Source organism: Rattus norvegicus, chromosome 4 (genome assembly GCF_036323735.1).
Source record: "Rattus norvegicus strain BN/NHsdMcwi chromosome 4, GRCr8, whole genome shotgun sequence".
NCBI lineage: Eukaryota > Metazoa > Chordata > Mammalia > Rodentia > Muridae > Rattus > Rattus norvegicus.
Window position 1 is genome coordinate 167,633,772 of NC_086022.1, and position 23,609 is coordinate 167,657,380.

The 23,609-nt window shown below is 37.2% G+C and overlaps 1 pseudogene; it reads right to left on the reverse strand.

The window, feature by feature from the left end:
* Positions 1-1,410: 1,410 nt before the first annotated feature.
* Positions 1,411-5,704, reverse strand: Pam-ps1 (peptidylglycine alpha-amidating monooxygenase, pseudogene 1; annotated as a pseudogene).
* Positions 5,705-23,609: the final 17,905 nt, after the last annotated feature.

Consider the following 23,609-nt stretch of genomic DNA (forward strand, 5'->3'; position numbering starts at 1 on the left):
CTGGGTTTTTATTGTGAAACTGAAGATTTAGTATAGTTTCCGATGGTATACTTTGTGTAACTCTTGATGTGTATCATAGGCCAATCTTTAGTCTGTGAGTGTTGTGATGACATAGGAACAGTCACAAGCACAGCTCCAGTGACATAACTTCTAATATGTACTTTCCCATTTCCTATATACAAATAAACAAACACAAAAAAATCATAGATATGGATTTCTATAGGAAACATTTTCTGACTCCTTCTGCACTCACTAACAATAGTAACAAAGAGCCCCATTTCATAGATTTTTCTCTCCTGCCTACTTTTTGTTCCTAATAATGTTTTGTTCATTCATAATAGTCACTCAACACAGGATGTTCTTTCAATTGTAGCATTTACCATGATGAAATACAAGTTATTCTAAGTTATCTTTTAGTTTATATTGAAAGGAAAAGTGATGTTACAGAGTGGTCTCTGTTAAATTTAACAGAGACTTTGAAATACCTACAAGCATCTATGAACAGGAAGTAACCAAACTATTATGGAATCATTGTATAATAGATGCTGTACATTTAGAAAAAGTAGTGAAGATAAAAAAGCAAGCAATAGTGAGGAAAATAGAAACAAATAATTGGACAGAAATATGAGAAATTTGCGGAGAGAAAAAAATGGAATAAAATGCGATTGAAATTTTAAAAGCTAAATTTCCTGACATGAGACCTTTCTGAGAAATCATGATTTGAAATGAGCAGTAAATATTTATACATAAATTATGAGATAATTCATTGGGAGAACATACTGTTTGAACACTCCCAAGACAGTGTTCTAAATGAGATTTTCAGTAAGAGATGGAGATAATTAAAAATAAGACACAAATTTAAAATTTAGCAACACATTGCTTTTTGATGTTAAATTATTATTTTATTTTACTTTTAGTTTAAGGATGTGTCAATGGACCAAGTAAGCATTTGAAAGTCTACAAGATACATAGACAGGTCTTAAAAGAGACATTCAACCTGAGCACTTTTGTGTTAAACAGAGTTAAGGTTATTGAGATGAAGACATGAGCTGGAAAATAAGTGAAATTGAGAAAGAAAGCAGAAACCTCAGTATAGAAAGAGAGTCCCAAACCAATGCTGGGATAGATAGATGATAGATAGATAGATAGATAGATAGATAGATAGATAGATAGATAGATAGATAGATAGATACCAAACAAATTCTCACTGGAAAAAATAGACTACATTGAAATGACATTTCAGGAAAATAAATATTGTGTAGGAAAACTTTTAAAAAGCAAAGAAAATATTGGACTAAAAATATTTGAACTGTGTTTCCATTACCCTATAGGTTTGCATGTTCTCGGTTTACTTTAGGGCTCTGTAAATGAGGAAATTGTAGGAACTAAGGTCTTTGCTTAGTGAATAAATCATATCTCTAGCAGACACTGAATTATGATTAGTGAAGTAGCTGACCTTGTGCCTTTTTCCTTTGCCTTTATTGGAATCAATGCTATTGTTTTCATTGGGTCACTTAGCATGAAATTGATGAAGTTATAACTGATTACCTCGTGTTGAGGTAGGCTGTGTAAATAGTGAGGAGGAGGAGGGTGAAATCCTATCTAATTGCTTCCATCTTGCTGTGGTATATGTTGCTGATCAGGGTGAGGAGGATGACCTGGTTGAGGAGGATGAGGAGGATGAATCTGTTTCCCTCAACCTGTTCAAGGAGGACAAGGCTGTGTCTGGTTGCCACGGTTAGGGTAACAAGGATGAGGCTGAGTCTGGTGGCCATGGTCAGGGTGAGGAATATAAGGCTGAGTCTCGTTGCTTTGACCTGGTCGAGGATGAGGCTGAGTCTGGTTGCCTAGGTATGGATGAGGAGGTTGAGGCTGAGTCTGGTTATCTTGATCTTGTCAAAGAGGACAAGGATGTGTGGGGCTGCCATGATCAGGGTGAGGATGACAAGGCTGAGTCTGGTGGTCATGGTCAGGATGAGGAGGGAAAGGATGAGGCTGGTTGCTTTGATCAGGTTGAGGAGGGCAAGGTTGTGTATGGTTGCCTCCACTATGTGATGGTCTGTGTGGGTGGTGGTGTGGAGTATGTTGAGAATGGGAGTACTTATCTCCACCATGGGGTAGTCCTTGTTGGAGGTGGGGAAGTGAACGGTATTAATGTGGGTAGCTGTCCTCACTGTGGAGTGCTTTTGGTTGAGAGATTTCCTCTTGACTTTCACTATTAGTAGAGAATCCGAAAGGGTATTCTCCAGTTATTAGTCACTTAAGTATGTGCTCATCTAGATCTCTTTTCTCTGTAAGTATATTACAGAAAGTAAAAAACTGACATCATGTTGCATTTGTATGATGTCATCACATATTGGCAGTCTAGACTTATTTGTCAGAAGCCAATAACATCATGTTCATTTCCTGATCTTGATAGTTCTTCTATATGCAGGTAATATTGGTGCCTTCCTTTTTTTTCTTTTATTGGATATTTTCTTTTTTTACTTGAGTATTTCTTATATACATTTCAAATGTTATTCCCTTTCCTGGTTTCCTCTCCATAAGCCTCTTAACCCTCCCCATCCCCTTCTATACGGGTGTTCTTCTCCCCATCTTACCACCCCCTCTTATCTAAGCTCCTGAAACAAGTGTTTTTTTCTTAAATTTCTCCACAAAATTAGATGTTAGATTAAATGTATTACAATTCCCAGGAAGCAATGTTATATATGGTACTGACAGGCTTTCTATGAACTTCAGTCTCACCACAGAATGTACTATGAATTGAGACAAAAGAAACTTTTTTCAAAGATCTAGAAATACACAGAATGAACCAAGAAAGAAAAAAATAAATGTTCTCACCAGATTCTCTGAATATTCACAATGAAAATTTTCCATATTATCAACAATAAAGTTGTGTAAAGAAGGAGAAAGGGAGCAAAGAACAAGTTTTCTGTTCAGTATTAACAATGAAATTTTGTAAGTTTTATGGGAATGCTGAGAAAGAGTGAAATAGCTTAACAAGTCTTACTGCCATGGAGAAGTCAAAATAAGCAGACTTTGCATTTGGTGCCATCTCTCAGCAGTCATTTCTCCTTTGGAGAACATACAGGCTATTACTGGAATAGAAATCAGGCCATATCCTTATTCAAAATAATGTCGTCCAGAAGTAGCATATGGAAGAGTTGCATAAGTTAGTATGTGTGATTTCTATTCATCATCTCTATAATGTGTGTGAGCTTGTCAACCACACTCTGTAATGCCTCAAAAGAGAGGAAGATACAGGAAAATAAGAGTGTGATTACTGAATCTCAACCACCTGCCAAAAATGAAGACAACATTTTGACATTCTAAAATCCTTCATAACATACAACTAGTATTTGCTATTTTTATTGCAAGACCAAGTTTTACTACATCATTATGACAATTTTCTTCATTATTTTCTTTCCTTATGTTAGTACCATTTCCCAAGAAGGAAATAAAAGAAAAAACATTTATACCAAGTCACATGTGCCATAGTTGCATAGTCAATTTCTGAATGTGAATGAGAGTAAAAGCCTACTGAAAAATGAAGAGTTATAAGTAAGCATAGCTGCTAAGAGAAGGAAAAGTTGTTCTCTCTAGGAGTACATGCCCTTATAGGTTATCCAAACTCAAGTAGAGAGCCTTAAACACTGCTGGACCCTCTTGGTGCTCCACAAGTGGTTGCCCCCTGCAGAGTCTTGCTGATATATTTGGAAGCCTTGAAATCTGGCATGTACCAGCTTTTGTTTTATTGCTTGTGGGTATTATAGGACCTTGATATTCTGAAAAAGGCTTATAAATATTGGAAGAAATGAGTCCGGCTTTAATCAGAAACAATAGGATGGTGACTTTCATTGTTGCTGGGATAATGATTTTGCTATTTAATTAATAAAATTATTGCTTTGACCCAAGAAGTTAAGACAGTTACTTTTGTTATTCATTTAGCAAAAATGTTAATGTTTTACATATCCAAGAAGATTAATATGTTTGGAAAAATGGATTGATGATCTTTGTGTTACCTTAATGGTGCTAATGTTGAAGATAGTGTTGACTATTCTTCACAGAACTGCTATCTATGTGAAGCTGCTGGGAACCAGGACACTCTGCCCTGGTTTTACAGATCTCAGGGATGGTTCTGTTGCCTGCAAGTCATTCAGAATAAGATCAGCTGATCCTGAACCATCATCAGAAAGACTTTTGCATCTTCATTGCCTTTTGTTTCTTTTCACATTCACAGACAGCACTCCCAGTCCTGGGCAGAGACTAAGGAGGTGATGCTCTACTTGGCAGGAGACAATCCCTCTGCCCAAATTTGGCTCGACCTTTACAAGAAGTAGTTAGCCCCCCAGTGAACTAGACTGTGGGGGGGAGGGCTGCAATGGGGGGAGGGTTGGGAGGGGAACACCCATAAGGAAGGGGAGTGGGGAGGGGGATGTTTGCCCGGAAAAAATACTCAAGTTAATAAAAAAAAAAAAAAGTAGTTAGCCAAAGAAAGACAACTTTGTGGCAATGCTCACCTAAGACAGGGGCCCTGAGAGTGGCAGAAATTCAAAAAGATGGGCAAGGCGATTGGTTTTCCTAAAGTCTCCTAAGACAGGCACAACTTAAAACAATAAATAAGGGTTGGGGATTTAGCTCAGTGGTAGAGCGCTTGCCTAGCAAGCGCAAGGGCCTGGGTTTGGTCCCCAGCTCCGAAAAAAGATAAATAAATAAATAAATAAATAAATAAATAAATAAATAAATAAATAAAAGTGGAAATGTAAGTCCCTCTCCAGCCCCATCTAATGAATGACCCGTGCTAAGCCTTGCTGATTCCTGCAGAAGCATCTGTTCCTAACAAAGAAACACCCCCACCTCTTGTTAGCACCTAGGCAGTGACACCTGGGCATTTACACCTGGGCAGTAATATACCTGAATCAATTCCTGTTCTTTGTTCCTGAGGGCCTAAGCCTGTTTTTCCACTATGCTTCCTGGAATTTCCCACTCAGTGGACTTGGGGTTTATATTCTGTGTACTTCAGTAAGGTTTGACCTCTTCGTAAAACGAATTATACTCCCCCCATGCCCCCAGGTCTATGCCTGGTACTTGGTACCATGGTGGTGCAGGCACCATCAAAATACCTCTACATACCTGCAACATTTGATAGACGTAGGTCTCTCTCTCTCTCTCTCTCTCTCTCTCTCTCTCTCTCTCTCTCCATTTCCTCTCTCCCTCCCTTCCTCACCCACTCTCTCTGTGTATGTATTTGTGGGTACAATGATAATGAGGAAGTTATGAATTTGAGAAACAGTAGGAAACAGGAGGAGCTTGGGAAGCACAATCTATATAAAGTATTCATGCATGAAATCCCTGCATCAATTTATAAATTCAAAAATGTCTAATTTGGCTTTCTATCTTTATATGTCTATCTTTATGCATAAAGGATCAGGCTTGCTACATGAATCTATATTTTCCTAGCAATTTTGAGGTGTTTTTATCATTTCTATCTATAATTCACCCATTATACAACACAACTAGTTTCCTCAGTATGCATAATACATTGAACATAATATTGATAATCTCCATCTATCTCCCTTTTTCCTACAGTGTGGTTTTCCTAGAATTAGAAAAAATCCACTCCAACCTATTTTCTTATACCTTCACTTGAGCTTTGAACTGAGCTCAGGGCCAGCAGGACTTCTGACAGCGAAACAACCGCCATCCTGGAGGAGGCTCTAGAGTTGTTCTCAATCCTTTCTAGAAAAGAGAAAAAAATGAGGCAACTCTCCTTATAGAGAGATTCAGAACACTGATACTTTTCAGTTCCCTTACAGGATGACATCTACCCTGGCAAACAGGATTCTTTGCATCCCTGACTTGACTTGGGACTTAGCCCAGAACTTGTGATGGTTATGAAGACTGCCATTGTTTTATTTATAAAAGGTATGCACTGTGACTTCTGAAATGAATATTATTGAAGGAATATTCAAAGTTTTGACATAATTTGAACTTCCCTTATTTCATGAGTCTGAGTCTACTCTTCAAATAATTTTTGTTGTCAGGAAGGGATATTATAATCACCAGTATTCTACCAAAAAGGGAAGACAGCAGATATTTCTGACACTCTTTACAGTGCAAATTCTATGAGTAACATTGTGTGGGTCCTGTGTACTTTATATTCAGTCACAATTTTATTAATGTAGCAGTTATTTCAACCCAGGTCTCAAATTCATTAGGATATCACACTTTAACAGATGGTAAATGAAAGTAGACACTCATTCCATCCTATTTCATAATGACTATAGAATGTATTCAGGGTCTACCCCCAGTCAGTATTCTAGAGCATCAAGGTTTAACTGGTATTCATAGATATCATAGTAGTTAAGCTAGCTACACAAATTGCCAAGGAGTAACATAGTGTTCCATTTTCCTTTTTAAAGTACACCATTTTAAGTCTAATATTTCAGAGTACCCTTCCCTTTATGAGAGCCATGCTGCAAGCCTTGTTTTGACCTCGTGTTTTTAATTAACCACTGTTGATATTGATGTCAATAATACAGATGAACAGGTTGTCTGTTGTCTTCTTTAAATACCATGGTGCTGTGAGTCTACAGTTAGAAGTTCTTCAACATCAGCAGTGGTAATCACCAGATGTCACATATATCAGGTACTGGTCTAGAAATGTGTGTGAAAATTGTCTTTAGTCTAATAAGCTTGGTTACTGAAAGTTTTGAATTAATTCCTTCTCCATCTTTCAAGAGGATGTTTTTCTTTTTGTGACTTAAAATTGGGGAAATACTCATATATTTCTTTATTCTTAAACTGTCAAACTGCCAGCGTTTTAGTTTAGATGCTTAGGATAAAGTACAAAATGTTTTTGAAACTTGTAAACCAGTGCTACCACCCCGATCAGTACATTTAAGTAGCATGTGTCAGAGAACTGACTCTGAGGAAAGGTTCTGACTAGACACTCAATACATGGAGTTCTATGATCTTTAGCTTTTGGAGCCCTGAAATGTAACAAAACAAATATTTATTATTCATAATAAAGTACTGTGGATATCATTCTTGTTACTTAACCTAAAATGGGCAGGAGTACTCGTTGGAATAAAGATATTGCCATACACTTTTATTTCCTAACTTCTTTTTATGTAATATTGTACATCTTCAAGCAAAATATTGCAGTTACACAATGCTCCAATCTCACTTGAGAGGGAGAGGAACTCAAGCACAGGAGGCAGAGGGAAGGAAGGATATGGGTGAGAGAAGGAACAGGGAGTGGAAAGGGGGAATATGATCAAATATTGTGGCTAGGGAAAAAACCAAAGTGAAGACCTGAGGGCCAGGTGAATTGCTGAGGGAATGAAAACAGGCAACCCAAAGAGGTAGGAGGTAGGGTAGAGTCTAGAATGTACCAGAGGACTGAGAGGTGAGAGACTTTCAGGATTCTAAAAGAGGTAGCTTAGATGAAATCCCTAACAGTGGGTAGAGGAATGTTTTAGTTTCTATCTCCAATATAAAGATAGGGTATCATGAGGAAGGATGTGGTTGACATCCCATAGACAAAATTATAGAAAAGACTGAGGGAAAGGAGGTCCAATACCTGGCCCACATTGGTATCCATCACAAGGGTAGGCTCCAAGTCCTGACCCTAGTGCTGATGCTATGGTTTACTTACAGACCGGAGCATAATATAGCTCCCCTCCAAGAGGACCAACAAGCAGCTGATTAATAGAAGACATCACACCAATAATATCCAAACTATTCCACAAAATTGAAACAGATGGAGCGATACCGAATTCCTTCTATGAAGCCACAATTACTCTTATACATAAACCACACGAAGACCCAACAAAGAAAGAGAACTTCAGACCAATTTCCCTTATGAATTTCAATGCAAAAATACTCAATAAAATTCTTGCAAACCGAATCCAAGAGCAAATCAAAACAATCATCCATCACTATCAAATAGGCTTCATCCCAGGCTTGCAGGGATGGTTTAATATATGGAAAACCATCAACGTAATCCACTATATAAACAAAATGAAAGATAAAACCACATGATCATTTCATTAGATGCTGAGAAAGCATCTGACAAAATTCAACACCCCTTCATGATAAAAGTCCTGGAAAGAATGGGAATTCAAGGCCCATACCTAAACATAGTAAAAGCCATGTATGGCAAATCAGTAGCTAATATTAAACTAAGTGGAGAGAAAATTGAAGCAATCCCACTAAAATCAGGGACTAGACAAGGCTGACCACTCTCTTCCTACTGATTCAATATAGTTCTTGAAATTCTTAGCCAGAGCAATCAGACAACAAAAGGAGATCAAAGGGATACAAATTGGAAAGGAAGAAGTCAAAATATCACTATTGGCAGATGATATGATACTATATTTAAGTGATCCCAAAAGTTCCACCAGAGAATTACTAAACCTGATAAAAACCTTCAACAAAGTGGCTGGGTATAAAATTAACTCAAATAAATCAGTAGCTTTCCTCTGCACAAAAGAGAAACAAGCCGAGAAAGAAATTAGGGAAACGACACCCTTCATAATAGTCCCAAATAATATAAAATACCTCGGTGTGACTTTAACCAAGGAAGTAAAAGATCTGTATGATAAGAACTTCAAGCCTCCAAAGAAAGAAATTGAAGAAGATCTCAGAAGATGGAAAGATCTCCCATGTTCATGGATAGGCAATATTAATATAGTGAAAATGGCCATTTTACCAAAAGTGATTTACAGATTCAGTGCAATGCCCATCAAAATTCCAACCCAATTCTTCATAGAGTTAGACAGAACAAATTTGCAAATTCATCTGGAATAACAAAAAACCCAGGTTAGCTAAAACTATCCTCAACAATAAAAAGATTTCCATGGGAATCACTATCCCTGAACTCAAACAGTATTACAGAGCAATAGTGATAACAACTGCATGGTGTTGTTACAGACACAGACAGATAGATTTGAAGGTGATGTCAGACCACCTTGTTCATGTTTATAGCCAATCAAAAGACCGGGGAACTAACACGTCAAGAGTAATTCTGAGAGGAAGTAATAGTGAACATAGTGCAGTTTAATTTTCTGGATTAAATAGATAAATAAAGTGTAAATGTGAAGATAGCTCTATGAAGCATACCATCTTGTGGTTCATGTGAGTACTGTGTGTTCTAGGATTGACTGGTATACCACTTACCTCGAATCTCTTCTGCCACTTTTTTCCTCTAATACACAAGGAAGAGAAGGAAATAATATTCAGTCTTTCAGTTCAATTATATTACCTTTCATCTAATTTAAAACAGATCTGGGGAATTCAATACATGGGCAAAAGCATCCCATCAGTCTTGTCTCATTTACCATGTATTCCATTGTGGTGCACTAATTGCTTGCAGTAATGAAAAAAGTCATCTAAGGGGTAAACACAGGTATATAACACAATATATGGAGTTTCTCATTTATTAGAAGAATACTGTCCATCTTTATCTTCCATAAGAGAAAGAACATTAACACTAATATACAAGATAATATAGAAGCAGGTCCTCCCAGGACCACAACTAACAAGGACAGAGTCACAGTTACATCAAATTAGAATTTCATTTCTAATACTTGAAATTTCAGTGTATCACTTTAACATTGTGGTTCACATTTCATGCTGTACAATTTAGACCTGAATCATTGACAACCTGCTTCTTACTGCATCCTTCTAGGCTAAAGTCCCAAAGAAGAGTCAGGGATGCTTGGCATCCTGCTGAGTCAGGTCAGGTCAATAGTAAGTACTGAATGGTGGTGGAATAGAATTGAAGACTCAGAAATGAATCCACAAACCTATGGTTTCTTGATCTTTGACAAAGGAGCTAAAACCATCCAGTGGAAAAAAGATAGCTTTTTTAACAAATGGTGCTGGTTCAACTGGAGGTTTCCATGTAAAAGAATGTGAATAGATCCATTCTTATAACCCTGAACAAAGCTCAAAGCCAAGTGGAAAGAGGACCTTCACATCTAGCCAGATATACTCAAGCTAATAGAAGAAAAAGTGGGGAAGATCCTCAAACACATAGGCCCTTGGGAATGATTTTTAACCGAACTGCAATCATTTGCATTCTAAAATCAAGAAATGGGACCTCCTAAAACTGCAAAGATACTGTAAGGCAAAGAACACTGTCATTAAGAAAAAACAGCAACCAACAGATTGGCAAAAAATGTTTATCAATCCTACATCTGATAAATGGCTAATACCTAATATACACAAAGATCTTGAGAAGTTAGAATCCAGAGGACTAATTACCCCTATTCCAAAATGAGGAAAATAGTAAAACAAGAATTCTAAACTGAAGAAGCTTGAATGGCCAAGAAGCACCTAAAGAAATGTTCAACATCCTTATTCATCCGGGAAATGCAAATCAAAATGATATTGAAATTCCACCTCACACCAGTAAGAATGGCTAAGATAAAAAATTCAGGTGACAACAGATGCTGGCGAGGATATGGAGAAAGAGGAACACTATTCCATTGTTGGTGGGATTGCAGACTGGTACAACCACTCTGGAAATCAGTTTGGAGTTTTTCAGGAAAATTGGACATTGCACTACCTGAGGATCCATCTATACCTCTCCTGGGTATATACTCAAAATATGCTCCAAGATACAATAAAGACATATGTTCCACTATGTTCATAGCAGCCTTATTTATAATAGCCAGAAACTGGAAAGAACACAGATGCCCTTCAGCAGAGGAATGGATAGAGAAAATGTGTAATCTACACAATGGAATACTACTCAGCAATCAATAACAATGACTTCATGAAATTCATAGGCAAATGGAATGAACTAGAAAATATCATCCTGAGTGAGATAACCCAGTCACAGAAAAACACACTTGGTACTCACTCATTGATAAGTGGATATTAGTCAAAAAGCTTGAATTACCCAAGATGCAATCTACAGACCACAGGAAGCTCAAGAATAAGGGTGACCAAAATGCGGATACTCACACTCCTTCTTAAAAGGGGAAAATAACCATAGGAGATGATATGGAAGCAAAGTTTAGAGCAGTGACTCAAGGAATGGCCATTCAGAGCCTGACCCACACGTAGCCCATATATGTGTGTGTGTGTGTGTGTGTGTGTGTGTGTGTGTGTGTGTGTGTGTGTGTATACAGCCACCAAAACTAGATAAGATTGATGAAGCTAAAAAATGCATGCTGAAAAGGACTGGATATAGATCTCTCCTAAGAGACACATCCAAAGCAGGTCCAATACAGAGGTCAATGCTAGCAGCAAACCACTTATCTGAGAACAGGACCTCATTGAGGGAATTAGAGGAAGTATTGAAATAGTTGACAGAGCTTGCAACCCCATAAGAACAACAATGCCAACCAACTAAAGCTTCCAGGCTCTAAATGACTACTGAAAATCTGTACATGGACTGACCCAGGTCTCCAACTGCATATGTAGCAGGGAATAGCCTTGTTGTGTCACCAGTGGAAGGGGAAGCCCTTCATCCTGCCAATGTTGGAGCTCCAATGCAGGGAAATATGGAGGGGAGTAGTAAGGGGAATGTATGGGGAGAATACTCATATGGGTGAGGGAAGGGAATGGGATAGGGGCTTATGGAGTGGAAACCAGGAAAGGGAATAACATTTGAAATGTAAGTAAAGAAATATATCTAATAAATAATTTAAAATATATATATATATATATATATATATATATATAAAACAATTATAACCACCAAATAATCTCTCATAGGATATCTAGCTGTACCAATACTTCATCAAACTCTAGGACACAGCTGGTTTACATACATTCACACATATACATATTATGTAGCAATGAAAAAAGCCATAAATTTGAACATGAGAAAGAAAGATTTGAGAAAGTAAAGGGAAATAGTAAATGATGTAATTTTATTCCAAAATAATAGAAATAATTTTTAAAATTTTCTTTCCTAATTTGAGTAAAATGGAACATGATACTTAAAGCAACTCCTAAACAGCACTCATCATTAAAAGTTCATATACCACTCAGGGTATTCCTTACGTTTCAAAGAGTTAAGATATCTTTAGAGTGAGCACACTGCATTCATTATAATACTTTCCAGTATGAACATTTTTCCGTTTACTAGACTTGGGCATCCACTTTCCTTCAGGAAGATTGTGTCTGGCACCTGCTTTGTAAGTGTGTGAGTGAGCCATAAATTTTATGCTGATAGGAAATACGTGTTAAGTATATTTTAGAACATCAGTCTTAAAATACACTTACAAATTTGCCCCTTAATGTCAAAACTACACAGATGTTAGGTGTTTTTCCCAAAGTATAGATTTTCAGAGGATCCACTACTCTCTATATTATAACTAGAAAATAAATTGAAGCATTAAGCTTGAGTCCCAAGGTAGTTGATTTAATGAAACGGTGAGCATATTATAGGGGCCATAACACTAACATAGGTAAGAATCTAAATTTCATGAGACAAACATAGCCTTGCACATCAAATAGGCAATGTTCACACACATAGGGTTGACATAGGCATTTGTATAAGAAATGGAAAAAACCCTTAGTTTTTAGAACAATGTTATGAATATACCATGTATTCCTCCACTAAATTATGTTTGCATCATTACAAATGTTTCAGTTTGACTGCTTTTCAGTCTTGGAATTGCTGATTGAGAAATAAGGGCCCATATAAGTAGAGATAAATATGTAAACAACAACATGTGTATAAAATCATTAAAATAGTCAGGACACATTCTGTGGAGTCTATGGGACAGACACATAATTATCAAAGCAACAGATGCTTACAGACTAAACCATTTGTTAACTCTTCTTTAAGAGTCAAGGCAATTAATGACTTCTTCAGAAGTGCTGAAAGTATCCCCCTTTGTGTGTGTGTGTGTGTGTGTGTGTGTCTGTCTGTCTGTCTGTCTGTCTGTGTTTGTATGTGTGTGTCTGCGTGTGTGTGTGTGTGTGTGTGTGTGAGAGAGAGAGAGAGAGAGAGAGAGAGAGAGAGAGAGAGAGAGAACATGTGTCTTCTAAGCCTATATGCAGGGTCTGTGATGGTGTACATGAATGGTTGATCAATTTCATAGGAACATTTCTAATCACTTGGGTTTCCTATGCCTCATCAAGAACATGAGAATGGCTCATTTTTATCTTCTTTCCACGATTTGCTTTCAGCCCTGAAGACCCTGGAAGCCAGGACTATTTTTTTTTTCATTCCCTTAATCTAATGGAAGCAAGAGGAGTTGGATTCATAGAAAGCTGTCTCAGTCATAGAAGGCATGCTTACCACTGGTTTGATTCCTAGCTGACTGGTTCTGTAAAAAGCCAAAAGTCATTATTTCAGATGGGAGAATTTTAAATACACTGTCTTCTAACATGGGCAAATAATTTTCAAATGTGTGAGGATTCAAATTTGTTTCTCTAAAGATATTTTGTATTTCCCTTCTGGATTCTTTGAGGCATTGCCTCATGATGGTGATGAGACAAGACAGCAACATTGTCCCATGTGACTTAGTTGGTTTGGACTGATGTATGCTGTCAGAGAATGGGGGTACATTGTAGTAATACTTCCACAGTGCATGTTTTTAGTGTAGCTATCCCTAGTTAGAGACAGCTATCTCTACTGTCACAAAACTTCCAGGTGCCAGTAGGCCACGTGGCTCTTGAATATCTTTGCCAGTTCATCTACCCTGTTCTTTTTAGGGAAACTCACTAAATTGGAACCACATGAAATTATTAAGGCCCTATTCAATATTATGCTTTTAAAACTGGAATCTCACAAAGAGCCTTAAAGGACATGTTTTTCTCTTCGTGGGAGAGACTTTATCAAGATCTTAAACAGGTAAAAGTCAGTATGTTTGCTCTTTGAATTTTTATGGATGCAGTTAATGAAATACCTCCAGTCCAACACAGTTAACCCGTAATGTCTCTATTTCGTCTTCTGAAATTTCTTAGTCAGTAGAGAATTGATGACATAGACACAGCTCAGTCAGAATCCATCAGACTGGAAATTACTGGCTGGATATTGGTTCTGAGGACAGGAAGGAGAAAAGCATTTGAGAAGTCCAGTTACAGTTCAGACAGTCCAGGAGACAGTACAGTTACAGGATTCTTGAGATTTACAAATGTAGGACACATAGTATTTCTCTGGTTGCTTGGCTTTCATGCAGAATGCTGCCTTCTTCACCGCAAGGTTAACTATCTTCACTCCACTGGCATCAGGAAACAGAAACCTCATTGGCAGAAGCCAAGGTCTTCTGGGTGCTGTGCTCTAATATCAGAATGAGTGAAGCAGATAGAGATAAGTCAGACATGTATTTGTATAAGTAAAGAATATAACGAAATGACTGAAAACCAAAACCTGTGCTACAAATTGTCAAATATGCTAAAACAACGAATTTCACAACAGAAATAGAGAGCACTTTGGCCCACAGATATTTAGTACTGAGGGATACAGAGAACATTATTCTCTGGAAGCCATGGAGAAGGGGGCTGCTCCAATTCCTACTTTGTTGTTGGCCATGTAATCTCCAAACCTGTTGGCCTTTAAAATATTTTGGGAACCATCCTCAACTAATATGAAGTAAGTATTTCACATCTTTCAATATGTGGAATTCCAATATTAATAGATGCATGCTTGTCGTTGTATCTATATTCTAAGACAAGTGGATGCCTAAAGGCTTCAGCATGCATACTTGGTAGCTTGGCATGGTCTTACTCCTGGCTTAACAGAGCACTTTATAAATGATAATGTTTGCTGTTAGGTCTTCCATGACTTTTGTCCAAGTGGATAACTTTCTTTATGATGCGTTAATCTCTTTCACACTTTTTTGACAATAAAAGAAGGTCAGGCAAAGGGCACAAGCAGGTGTTATTTAGTAGTACTCACCTAAGGCAAGGATGACTTTTCCCCAAGTTGTTGTTTCCATATACACTCACAGGTGAGCATGGCTCTCCCTCTGCTCCTTCTATCTTATCTGAAGGTTAAGTCAGCATGTAGTTGACTCATATCCCAGTAATCTGCCCATGCAGTGGCAGTTTTAAATCTATGGATTGCAACAGACTTCTAACAGGGATAGAATATTTTAGAACTGAATGTCTCTCAGTGATTATAGTGCTTGCCTTCTGATAATGGGAAACCTAGTTATGATCATTCAGAATCTTCAAAAACATCAGAACTCAGCATGTGATCCCTCTAAACCCAAGGAAAAAGTCAGGTAACAGGACACACTGGTAAAATAGCATAATGGTGAGATAGGAGAGGGGGATAACTCAATCTCTGGAGACCTGTCAGCCAAATACCTCATTAGCATGGCAGTTTTAGGCCAATGAGATACCAATTCCCAAGTAAAAAATGAAACGATGTATCTAAGGACCAACAGCCAAGTTTTCCTCTTTGCATCTTAAGTAATATGCCCACATGTATGCGCTCGCTCTCTCTCTCTCTCTCTCTCTCTCTCTCTCTCTCTCTCTCTCTCTCTCTCTCACACACACACACACACACGACGCACGCACGCACACAAACACACACACACAAACACACACACACATGATTAGATTTTTCTTTTAGAAATCGAAAGCACAAATCATTCACCATTACAAAATAAAAATTTAGGATGTTTGGGGAGTCTTTTTGGTTCTGGGTAGGTTGAGGTTGCAAGTTTGCATCTTACCCCACAAAAATGACTTCTAGAATCATAAGTACCTTAATCGATCATCATACCCAAATGCACAGTATGGTGATGTGTATGGTTGAAAATGAAAGCTAAAGATTTGAAGGATCTTCACTTTGCCAAAATACCAGTTAGTACAAGCATAAGCAAATATATCAACTGCCTTCCAAATATAATTAAATTCACAGAATAGCAACATCTAATATCAGGATTGACAGTTTGTTTATCCTTCATCAACTTTGCCCAAGTCACCCTGCCAATGCCTCATGCCATGCTACCTGGCAGAACTCTCAAAATATAGTCCAGGATCAACTGTATCCTGCTTTGTTCTAGGTGAGGTCACTCAGTATGGAGATCAAAGGCACTATTCTCCTGCTATGTCTTATAAAGGTAGCTACCCACTCTACGCAGCATAGACAAGGAAAACCTCCAGAGTTTCCTCCAAGATGTTGGTGGTTCTGTTCACAGCAGCTTTCCTTGCACTTTGCTTTTTTGTGCGTCAGTGAAGGTAAAAAACATGGTCGTTGAAATTTATTGAATCTGTTTACAGATAATAGATCACATGGTACTCCTGGATTTTACAGTGAAGTAAGAGGATCAGCATTGTAGAATCATTATCAGGATAGGACATTCATATCCTCATACCACACTAAGACCTAGATTCTGTCACATGCAATTAAAAGGTGAACAAATGTTTGAAAGGAAGGATGGCAAGGTAGGACTTGATTTCTAGATTCATCTCTTTGTGTTGTGAAGGATCAAACTTAGCAAGGCTTACAGCAGCAAGTCTAGTAGTGAAGAGATTGTAATTAAGTGATTGCTATGTAACAGATACCTAGCTTCAGAGAATGCAGAAGATGCAGGGCTACTTCTGAGTAAGATAAACAAATAATTAGTTTGAAAATCCTATCCTTTTTCTTCCCTTGTCCATGGAGACAATGTCTAGACATTCTCTTATCTAGCATCTCAAATGCTAGTTCCAATCATCAAGATGCAATGTTTGATATCATCACTATATGGTTTAAATAAAATTTCCATAAAGACCAGGCAGGGTGATTATGGAGGTGATTTAGAAATGAATGAAACCAACTATGTGATAGCCAATAAGTAGTTAATAAAAAGTAAGAGGGCATTTCATCACTAGAATTATCTCTCCTTGTGATTGACCAGGACAGAACTTGAGACTGCAAACCAGAGCCCTAATCTTCCTTTATAAATATATCTGGTTTCCTTGCGTTTATTTAGGTTCTTTTATTTTAATATTCCAAATTGTGGAAACATTATTAATTTTATTTAACAGAAAAACCCACTTAGTTTTTCTTCACAAAACAAGTATTTCACAGTTTCCCGTCCTTGAAAGATAATTTATTTTTTTCATATGTAGTTTTTTCTAAACTCTTCTTACTTTTAGTTATGATATATCCATTATAATACCTATCTTGTTAGTTTTATTTTGTGAAATGTGTGCTGGTACTTATAAAAATAGTAACTGTAGCACAGACCTTTTCTTTAGTGCACTCAGAGATCTAATAGTTCTTTGGTAGTTTAAATAGGAATGGCCTCTATAGGCTCAAATATTTGAATCATTAGTGAGTTGTAGTATTTGAGAGGGATTAAGGGATGTGGTCTTCTTGCAGGATAGGTTTGTAATAGAGGATATACTTTCCATTTCCGGTTCTTAATGCAGGACTAGTGGCTCTCCCTATTCCTGATGCCTTCGAATATGGATGTAGAACTGTCAGCTACCTCTCCGTGCATGCTGCAATGCTTCCTGCCATGACACTAATGAAATGTAACTCCAGATTTGGGTTTCATGTAGGGACCAAGAGAGGAGGAAAGGAGGAAGGAGGAATTAGCCATGGCACAGTGTGGATTGTGAGTACATGGCATGTGAGCTGGCCTGATGGAACAAGTACAACACAGATGAAACATATAATAAGTAACACCTTGGTGATTTTGAGATTGCCACTTAACAGACTGAAATATCTGTTTGGCTTCTCCAACTTTGAGTTATATCCAACTGAGCTCCATTGAGAGACATACAAAACAAGGCAGGGATTGTTTTTTTTTTTCTTCTTTGTGCTTTTAATTTCTTAAAAGTAATTTGTTTTAGATATTCTTCAGGGAATCCCCACTTGCTGAAGAAAGAACACGCTTTGTTTCTGGGATTTGGGAAGTCAAGATGTTAGTAATAAAGAAGTCTCTTTGCTGATGGGTAGACCTCATACAGAAGGTTATAATGCAAGATGTGAGGTTTCAAAAGTTATCAACTGTCCTACTCAGGATTAAATCCTGTAAGTTATGACCACAACCAGCCCTCCATGATACACACAATGGTGCAATCAAAGCTCTCATATTTTGGGGTATTTCTAGAGCTTTCTGATTGGACATATGACCATCTTAAGAGGAAGAAGCCCAGGAGGGAGTTTGTGCTTAGTGATATAAATATAGCCAAGAACTGGTGGCTGAAAAAAACATAAATCATAAAGGGTGAATTGATATAGTATAAAACTACCTTGTATATATTCTGTAACTCCATAGATCTCAGCCTCACTAAATAAGCATGCTTTTGCGCTAATGAAGTTTCTTATATTACAATCCCAGTAATGAAAATGCAGATAAGTGACTTTGGAGTGTTCTTCAACAAGAAGTACACCAAAAGCATAACTCCTACACCTATGGTTCTGGAAATATCACAGAAGAGGGGCAGGAAGAGTATAATATCTGAAGTTTTGAGAGGTTTACTGTGATAGTGTCTTCTGAATATGATGGAAAGTCTACATGAAACTTATAAAGGAACACATCAGCCAACACGGCTGAGTGAAGGCTCCCCAGGCCTCTCACTTAGCTGAACAATTCAAACCAACCAATAACTAGTGACAGAAAAAAAAATCAGTTTTCTTCTGGAACAAGACCTTTGACAGTTTCCATTGCTAAGTTTTCATCCCCAGAGCCAATTATATATGAATAAAGCTAATTGGACTCAGTGGTTATTACATATATGTGCATAAACATTCTGGGACTAACACTGATAATAGAAAGACTTATATAATAAAATGGTAGGACTTTCTGATGTGGGCAGATTAATTTCAGATGGAAATTTATTCCCTGCTTTATTAAAATAAAAAAGCAAACAATTTTGGGGCCATGCAGACACAAAGCAACTCACCTGTTGGGCATTTTATGACATATATAATTAATTAGTTAGTTAATTAATTAGAATAAAAAATTTAATCAAAATGAAAACATCATTTACATATTAGTTCTAGCTGTCATATTGTGACATAATATTACACAGTTTGATTAATCTTTGAAACTTTCTAAATAGATATTCTGTACTCACCTAAACGTATCTGTATTCTGTAATCCTTCTCTGGAGAACTGTGCATATAATAAAGGATCATTATTATGTTTTAACCTAATCACCATTTAATCTTTAAAATGAACTTTTTGGGAGGTGAAATCACCACCATTCTCACCCTTTACAGGAGAGATGACTAAGGCAAGTATAAATTATGTCTGAGTCAGAGGTAAGGATTGAAGCAATGCCCAAGGCTTTTATTCTTGTTATGATGTACCCTTTCCCACTGCTTTTTACAGATTCAGAAATGGATAGGGAATTAGATAAGGAATAAGTACAATGAGTGTACTCATCAGAGGATGTAATTGGCACACAGTTAAGTTTTAGGTTTTGAAAAGAACACAATCTTGGGGCTCACAGTGTGATTGAATATCCTGCAACATTCCCCCTTTTTGTCTAAATAAAAAGGAAAGATTTTAGCTCTAACACAATAAAACTGTCCACAATAATGAAGCTATTTCTGCCAAGCTTTCCACAATGTCCACCTTGGTTGTATTTGAAAGTCTTTGGATTAAATATGTTTGAGTACTAAGTTCTGTAAAATGTTCATGTCATTCTTCTGTGAAATCAGCAATATGAATGTCCAGAGCACTTTGTAGTCCAAGGTGATCTTTGGGAGGTGCTTGTCAGCATAGCGACAAACTTGGCAAGGTAGAACACTGAGTCACCCCACAACCTACTATTTGTTCAGAACCTGATGGCAGAAGAGACGTGGGACAGTTTAGCCAATGGTTATTATTCCAATAATTCAGGTGGATTCATACTTGCCCAGCTCCATAATATTCATGCAGACCTCAAGGTTACTCTTGGGAACGGGAGGAAACTTGCCACTTTAAACATGATAGGCAGCAGGTCTCAGAAAATTTGAGAATTAAAATGTGTTAAGTATATCCAATGTACATAAATTTTATTTTTATTTACATACTTCAGACTCAAACCTGAAAACATGTACAGGAAGCTAGATGAAGCATATTTCTAGAATTTCCTAGCACTCTGTATGACTACTAGTGTTATGAAATAAAGTTCATGTATACATGATAATTTTACAGATTTGGGGATAATATTCATACCTTAAGAAAAGTTTGAAGAGTCAAATGAAAACAAACAAGTTTTTGAAATTAGTGACAATATAATACTCTGGTTTTTTGTTTGTTTGTCTCTGTTTTATACAAGGTGGATCTTCTGATATAAGACAGGGATTTTGGATTTTTTTTAACAAACATGAGGATTTAGAGAAGGAGAGAGCCACATTCAAACCCCAAAGCCAGCTTTAATTTTTAATTGAATTGCAACCACATGAAGACAATTAGCTTCTTATGTCTGTAGAGGGCAGCAGAGACAAGATGGAGGTAGGGGACACCTATGGGCAATTTACTTTTTTTCCTTAAAGTATTTTCTTTTGATGATCCTTCCATTTTTTTTCAAATGGTTCACTCATCCAGCGGTCTCCAGATTCTTTAGTTGGATCCTTGTTTTTTTTTATTCCTGGAAAGAACAAAAACAATTACAGGAACAACAACACCCTGCCCAAAAATTCCCTACTTCTGGGGGCGGGGGGGGGGAGGGATATGCATAAACATACCTATATTACCCTTTCTCTTTTTATGTAAATTCAAGGTTTAAGTATATTTATCATTAGATCACAAAGAACACTCATTTTGAATTTCAGTTTGCCTTTTGGAAGCAGCTCTTAAATTTGATTCACTGTAATGCTTTTTTTTCCCCTCCATCTTTAATAAGTCTGGTGTTTCTTATTTACATTTCAATTGTTAGCCCCTTTCCTGGTTTCCAGGCCAACATCCCCCTAACTCCTCTCCCTCCCCTTTTATATGGGTGTTCCCCTCCCCCCATTACCGCCCTCCCCCCAACAATCATGTTTACTGACTGTAATTCTTATGTGCTTACCTCTGCCTCTCAAGTGTTTGGATTAAAGGCCTGTGCCTCCAAGAGCTGGGATTAAAAGTCTGAAGTATCTGACTACGGTTTTCTTATAGTTCGTTTTTCTCATAGAATTTCCTGGTTTAATTAGATTCTCCATTCCCCCTTATTTCACAGAGTTAATAGTAAGCGTTCAAGATTTTTTTTTAAATTTATTATCTATCATTATTCCTAATTCATTGTGACTTTGTTCTCTAGCAAATTTTAATATTCTAGTCTTAATTAGACACAATGCTAATCCGTCGACCCCTTCATTATTTCAGGCATTTTGTCTGTCTTGCATGTATGAGCCACATAAAATTGGATGTCTTTGCTAAGTTTTGCTTTGTTTTGCCATTTCCTATCATGCAAGCATGACCAGATATTTTTTTCCATTTACCTGCCAGCCAATGACATTTTATTTTGAAGACCAAATACGTATACCATTGCTTATACACCTTGAATTGGTGAGGATATTTTCCTTTTTTTTTCTAGTTGTTTGTCTTTGTCGGTTTTTTTTCATATTTTTCATTTATTTATTTATCCCTTTGTTTGTTTATTTATTGATTGATTTTACATCACAGTTGTTTCCCCTTATCCTGGTACCCCCTCACAAAATCCCTCTTTCCATCCTTCCCTTCTCCGCTTAGAGTGTGCGTAGTCCCCTGAGTTTCCCCTGCACCCTTGTGTATTAAGTTTCTGAAGGGCTAGGGACACCTTCTCCCATTGAGGCCCCACAAGGCAGCTTACACCCAATAGTAATACAATGATTTTGTGGTTCCTTTCTCGATATTGGCAATTCCATCTCCTGGTCTATAGGCTGCAATTTCTATTAGTATTTGTTTCATTTGTGCTTGATGAACCATCAGTTAACCATGCATGAAAAGTAACTAACTATTCCGTTGGTCCTCACAGTTCAATAGGTGCCATTTTTGGGGAGAGGAATGAACAGTTTAGAGATGGGAATAATAGTCAAGTGAGCTATTTCCTCAGTGCAGGAAAGCACAAAATCCTTTGCTATTACATCCTGGTCACTTAGTAATTCGGATAGGTACCAGTTCTACTGTAATATCTTTCCTTCCATGGCTGAGCCTGTGAAGGATGCTGCCTTTGAATAGATCTAATCCTTCTTTCTAAGAAGCACCCTTAAGACTATAGTGTGGTAGACAATGGCTGAATAGAAGTTATTCCACATCTACTTAAATGTCCAAGTTCATATCTCAAAGAGAGGATACTTATTCCTCATAATTGGAAAGCATTTTTAAACTGTATTTTTGTATATTTTATATATTTACATTTCAAATGTTATCCCTTCCACCCCTATCTCCCATACCACCTCCAACCTCCCCATGCTTCTAGGAGGATGCTCCCACACCCACCCACCCACTCCAACCTCTATTCCCTGGCATTACATTGGGGAAATGAGCCTTCACAGGACTGAGGGCTTTTCCTCCTATTGATGCTGGATAATGCCATCTTCTGCTACATATGGAAAGCATTTGCAATTGAAGCCAGTAGGCAAATGTTGGTGGACATTTTTTTCCTTTATAAAGAGTCCCCAGTTGCTAATTCATCAATAAATATGATATCCATAATTAGGGCATCATCTGGTTCAACATTGGTCAGAGATGAGCTAACTGAGCTAAAAGCTGTTCTTTGTTCCTGTTCCCATCAGAAATTGGCTGCACTTTTAGTGACTCTGTAGAGAGTTTTTATAATAATCTGTAAATATAGTTTGTGATTTCCTCTATGTTCAAACATACCAATTAAGAACTGTATCTGAGTTCCGGCCCTGGGTGGTTATGTTAAAGACATACACCAATACCACCTTTTCAATGTAACTCGAGAATTAAAAAAAAAACTAACTAACTTGTAGAGATCTCTTTATATATGCTGCTCTGCTAGAAATAATGGAATGAGCTATTAACACCTTGCTCAAATATTTATCACAGCTCTAAATCTTTCTAAGTCTTAGAGATTAAGAAAAAAGTTTGAACTCTAGTAAACCTTTGAATTTACTTACATCACTTTAAACCTCTTTACTGTTTTTTAATACCAAACCAAAAACTTCCTTTTATTTAAGAAGAAAATGAAAAAATTGATGTCCAAGGTGTATATATCTTGACCTCATGGCAATATATCTAACAATCTAACATGCAATTAAGACATATGGTTTAAAAATACTCATTGTTCATTTCATGCCATTAAGTCAAGTATGCCTTTGTTAAATTATCATTCAAAATATTATTATTGTCTGTTTTTAATTTTGCATCTCTGATCAAATGAAAGGCATATACTACTCTTTTTTTATTGGATATACTTCTTTCTTTATATTTCAAATGTTATTCTCTTTCCCGGTTTCCTATACCCTCCCCCTCCCCCACAAGGGTGTCCCACCCAACCACATGCCCTTACTGCCTCCCCAGACATTCCCTTACACTGGAGGTTCAACCTTGGCAGGACCAAGTGCTTCCCCTTCCACTGGTGCCCCGACAAGGCTATTCTCTACTACGTATAAGTAAGTTTAAACTGGCAAAGCTGTCTGATGTATTATTGACTCTCCTTATTCAGATCATTTCTGTCTCAATCTAATCTTTCTAAGTTTTGTTGGTATCCACAGATTTTCTTCACCTGTGAAAACAAAGACAAAATCTCTTTTCCAATATAACATGTAT